This window comes from Lissotriton helveticus, chromosome 1_2 (genome assembly GCF_964261635.1).
Source record: "Lissotriton helveticus chromosome 1_2, aLisHel1.1, whole genome shotgun sequence".
NCBI lineage: Eukaryota > Metazoa > Chordata > Amphibia > Caudata > Salamandridae > Lissotriton > Lissotriton helveticus.
The window spans coordinates 199,282,466-199,288,658 of record NC_136058.1 but is presented as its reverse complement, the minus strand read 5'-3'; positions in this window follow the sequence as shown (position 1 = coordinate 199,288,658).

The following is a 6,193-nucleotide window of genomic DNA, read 5'->3' as shown; positions in this document are numbered from 1 at the left end:
CCAACTCCAGTGAGTGCAATAGTAAGGAAAGTGTTGGATAGTGGAGGGGTACACATTATTATTCCCACTCCAGTGAGAGCAACAGTAGGGAAAGTGTGGGATAGTGAAGGGGAAAAAATTACTATTCCCGCTCCAAAGAATTCATCAGTAATGAAAGTATTGGGTAGCCGAGGAGTAAATATCACAATTCTCACTCCAAAGAGTGCAATAGTAGGGAAAGAGTTGGATAGCGGAGGGGTGTAAATTACTGTTCCCACTCCAAACAGTGCAACAGTAGGGAAAGTGTTGAATAGTAGAGGGATACACATTACTATTCCCACTCCAGTGAGAGCAACAGTAGGGAAAGTGTTGGATAGCGGAGGGGAAAAAATACTATTCCCACTCCAAAGAGTGCAAGAGTAGGTAAAGTGTTGGATAGAAGAGGTAAAAATTACTCTTCCCACTTCATTGAATACAACAGTAAAAAAAACTGTTGGATAGCAGAGGGGTAAAAAGTTTGAGTCCCACTCCAGGGAATACAACAGTACGGAAAGTGTTAGTTGCAGATAGGTAAAAATTACTACCCCCACTCCAGTGAGTGCAACAGTAGGGAAAGAGTTTGACAACCGAGGGGTACAAATTACTATTCCCCCTCCAGTGAGTGCAACAGTAGGGAAAGTGCTTGATAGCAAATAGACAAAAATTACTATTCAAGCTCAAACAGTTAAAACAAAAATAAAACACATAAATAAATTAGAAAAAAATCATTAACAAATAAACAAGATTTGGAAATGAAAAATCAAATATATTCAATATATAAAAATGTAAAATATTATATTAATTACATATAAACAAAAAACAAATCATACAAAATATAAAGGTATAGATAGATTTGTAAAATAAAATTATTTTAAACTACAAAATATTTACAAATAAATTAATACATAAATGTATTTATTGTATTTTCTACCCTAAAACACCACACCAATAACAAAACATTTCAACAATTCGAAGAATTTTTTCCCTGAAAATTAACATAATTAATAATGAATTTAAATATTAATAAAAAAAACTCATAAACATTAATTGACAACAGATGCTTTAACATTGTGAGATCCATAACACGCACCTAAATTAAACTCTAAAATAATTAAACACAATTAAAACTTATTTATAAATTAAAATCTATTACTATTAACAACTAATAATAAAGTAACTAAATGTATTTAATTCCCACCATTTACCCCTTTACAAGTAAAAACAGACAGAAAAATTATAGAATTACCCAAAATACATATCAAATAATTAACATTCATTAACAACTCTTTATTAATTGATTAAATACAAATTATTTTTACCCTTTACTCCTATAAACACCAAAAGAAGAGCCTACAATTAATTACACAATTACCGTCATTAAGTACCAATTAATTAATTAAAATGAATTAACATCCAATTAGTAATTCATCAATTTAAAATAAATTACTTCCCTCCCTTAACACCTATGAACAATACAACACACATTTAAAATTGATTACATAATAACCAGAATTAATTACCAATTAATTAATTAAAATTAAGATCCAATTATTAATTTATCAATTAAAAGTAAATTACTGCCCATCCTTAACACCTATAAATACCACAACACACACCTAAGATTGATTACACAATTATCATAATTAATTACCAATTAATTAATCGAAATTATTTAACAACCAAATACTAATTAATGAATGATAAATTACTTTACACATTTAGCACTATAACATTAAAATTAAACAAATATTATTAAATAAAAAATAATCAATACATTTAATATAATTAAACTACTTCCCACCCAAATCAACTATAAACCCACAACCCGCTACAGAACTAAAATCAAAAAATTCAAATAATTGTTTTTTTTATAACTACTCAACGTTTAACACATATATTAAAATGCAAACAATTCTTATACAAAAAACATACAACACATACATATAAAATAAATACTAAAATACATAACATTAATAAACAAATTATATTTTTAACAACTATATTTTTGCAAACGATATTAAACACCGATATTTTTAACATCGATATTACTTACCGAAAGTCGATATTCTTGACCACGAGAAACTGTATGTCGATATTTCTGACCCACGATATTTGCAACTCAATATTTGTGGAAGTCGATCTCTTTGATTCGATATTTTGTCTTTGCACCGATCTCTCCTATAGGAACCAAGAAGCGATACCTGTGTCTAGGGGCTCGAATACGAGTAAACAGTATAGAGACTTTTACCCCATATTCCCTTGCAATCTAGTGATTCATGTGGAAAAATGTCATTATTTGTCTCTAATTGGAAGGTAGGTTGATGACCTTGAAGAACTGAATTTCAAACATAACGAGTCTCTTGGTGCTTACAATAGTCAGATGACTTGTCCTGATGATACCCTATAAATAACCTAAGGATCGAAAGAAATATCAACAAAAATCCTTTGACTTAAAAGGACCATCACACAGAAGGAGCACCAGTGAAGATATTAACAGGCTATTTAATGAACCAGAGATTATTAACAAGAGTTGTTTTTGTCTGTATATGTTACTTTATCACCTTTTTTCGCACACGGCGTCGTCTGCACTATTGTCACAAAGAAGTATATTTTGTTGTGTGTCTGCACAAAAAGAGTTGCATACACTAGAAAGAATATATGCAATCACATTTGAATGAGGTAGTCTGAGTTGTACTGATTATGATTATTGGGTGACATTCTCATTAAGTGACATCGCCATGAAAGCTCAAAGGAATCAGGGTACCGCCGACTCTCACAAGTTACCTTAAAAAAGAAAAGTCCCACTGGGCCATTGTTTCTTATAATATGTTTACCCAGCTCCTGGTTGGCGTATTGAGTTGGTCTTTGTGTTAATTTGACAAATTGTGTTTAGATATTGTGTCATGGAGATTTGTAAATTCTACCACCTGTTAAATTTGACAGGGATGTTTAAACCCAAACCCTAGTGTTACATTGAACACAAAAATTAAATTTGTACCTGATTTAGTCTGCCAGTTAGGAAGTTAATACAAATTGCACTCACTCGTGTGTTTATGAATGCACTTACTACCAGGTTTTTCCTGGTGATAATCTCCTGCATGAACCAGTGCAGTGTGCATGGACTCACCAAATATCAAGTGAAAGGTTATTTGTGTAAGGGTGTTTTTTGACAGTCATTTTTGTCAAGCTCTAAAGGACCATATAAGAATCACTAATAGTGGGTCCCACATATTGTCTCTGTGTGGGCTCGTTAAACACTCATAATGGCACTGATCTGCACTGATCACAACCGAGGGCATGTGAGCAAATAGATAAGCAGACAATAAACCACGGAAATTCTGCGTCATCTGTGAAGAAGGAGGTCCAGGTCCTCAATCCAATTTTTGCCCAGGCGCACGTTGCTCTTCATATGGCCACATAGGTTTTGTATGCAACTAAGGGCCCGATTCCGATATCGTTCTGAAGGGCTCCAAATCGGATTTAGCTTTCCCAGATCCGATTTGTTTATGACCAAATTGTACACATGCCCGGCCGACCAAGTACGATGCGAAGATCGCGTATGTGCCGACCGAATAGTTTCCGGGACCCAAACCTGTCCGTACGACTCGTTTGTTGCCAAATCGTGCCACTCTATGGAGTCAAATACCGACAGAGCGAGTACGATGCATGATTCGGACAGCCGCTTCACCATGGTCTCAACGAGACAAAATGACTGTCGGAAGGGTCACCTGGGGCCCTCCAATACTCTCACGGGGTGTGCCCATGGGTCTCTCCGATCCAGGCATGCACAGTGTGGTGGGTACCATGGGGTGCCTGCCACAGGGTGTACGCTTTCCCCCACCCACCCCATTTCTGCTATGGGAGCCTGTGTACACGTCAGTACACGGGCTCCCATAGAGTTTAATGGGAGTCCGAGCGAACCGAGTCCGTAAGCACACGGCAACATCGTATTCACTCCATCCGACTCCCGCAGCACGTCTCGCTCAGAAAGCCCACCAGATCCGAGACGTACAGAGGGCTTTCCTAGTGAGATCGGAATCGGGCCCTAAGTGTATGTATGTATGGGGTTTTTCTACTGTGCAAACTTAGGCAAACCTCAGAGGAGCTCTGTACAGGGATGCAGAGTAGGATGAAGTCAGCAAATGAATGGAGAGGTAGCTGGTTTGTCGACTGCTTGTGCATTGTGATGTAGTGTTCTTTAACCCCTTCCACGCTCATGACGAGCTGGGCTCGTCATGCAGTAGCCTCCTCGCACGCTCATGACGAGCCCAGCTCGTCATAAACCAATGAGGATCACGAAATCCCAGCACAGCAGGGGAATTCCCATAGCATCCAAGAGGTTAAGGAGGTGCATCTTCAAATCTTTCCTAAATTGGAGCAGCATTGGTGTGGTCCTGATAGATACAGGGATGTTGTTCCAGATACTGGGTGCACAGATAAAATAGGCATGCAACCTTGTCTTTTGTTTATTTACACTTCTTAGTCTGCAGTCTTATTGTGTTATAGCACCAGGGTATTGCACTAAAATCCTGCATATGAGGAATGCATTTTAGAAAAAGAATAGTAATTTCTCTTGTTCTCCTTGAATGAAAAATGACAAAATACATTTACTCAGTCAAAAACGAACTAAAACTAGTTGGCATGATGGCTGGCTAATTAAATCTATCTTATCTACCAGGTACCAGGCTGAAAGAGCTAAACTCCTTTTCAGATATTTACAATACGCAACCATCAGCGAACTTCTTGAAACGAACCTGTGTACCCCTAGGCCAGTGGTTCTTAACATGTGATCCAAAGAACCCTGAGGGAGTCACGAAGCCTACTGATTGGGTTCATGCCTTCTTTGAAAAATAAATAATATTCACAGATTGATGAAATGTATGTAATCAAACAAGGAAACTGGAAAATAGAAAATGTGTAAATATTCTGTAAATGTTAAAGAGTTTGAAATTGGAGGCTAAAATTAAGGGGCCCATTATGATCGCAGACGGACTTGAGTCCGTCCGCGACCATTGAGGAGGAGGGAACCTCCGCATGGCCTGCGGAGTTCCCTCCTGTCCAATTAGGATGTGACCGCCACCCTGGCGGTCACATCCTCTATTTTTACTATTGCGGCGGATGCGGCGTCAAGCTGCACCCGCCGCAATGGTAAAAATGCATACATTGCATTTGTATGCAGAAAGCGGCAGGCACCGTGCGGTGCCTGCCGATTTCTGCATACAAATGCAGGGGGGTACCATAGGTACCCCCCATGTGTATCCCACACCCCCTTCACCCAGGGGGCCTGCAACGGGCCCCCACAGTGAAGTTCCACATGCTTTTCCACGGCGGAAAACTCGCCGCGGAAAAGCATTTTTTAAAGCTCATCCTAATATGGCTGGCGGTGTCTGAGAGACACCGCCACCATATTAGAGCTTTCCCGCTGCGGTTGTAAGCCAACCGCGGCGGAAGAGCTGCAGACGGAAACCAGGACCCACCAGCCATCCTAATGTGGCGGTGGGTCTTTGGTGGGTCCACTGCGTTTTGTCCGCATCCTCCGGGCCGGCGGTGGCTTCCGCCGGCCCGGAGGATGCGGAAAAACCGCAATCGTAATAGGCCCCTAAGTTAGTATCTTCAGACTGATTCATGGGAGCAATGTAAGTGCATCAAACAGAATAAAGTATGGACGATGAGGGGCCTCAATTAAAGTCTAAAAAGCTCCAACCTTCCAATTAAAATTAACATTTAGATGTTTTCCAGTAATGATTAAGTCGGGGTCCACAGAAGTCAAAAGGTTAAGAATCACTTCTCATTTTTTTTTTTATTGTATTTTTTTATTTTCACATTGCCAACAGAATACAAAGTCGACTGTTTCATCTTTAAACAACATCCCCCCCACCCACCACCCCAGGTCCGAAAGAAAAGAAAAGATTATGTTTACAAGCATTGAGGCATAGACATATATTAAAGTAAAAGTTTCCAATGTTATCTATACAACAGTCAACAACAAAAAAAAAGAAAATATCCAATCCTAAAGAGAAGAGCAGATGCACAAACAGCACTAAAAGAGATCAAGGGGGAGGGAGGAGGCAGAAGGCGGAGGGTAGGGGAGCTGGCAGGAGAGGCAGGGAGGAGGGGGATGTAGGCAGGGAGTAAAAGTAGAAATACCAAAAACAGTTCATGATTCATCTTAAAT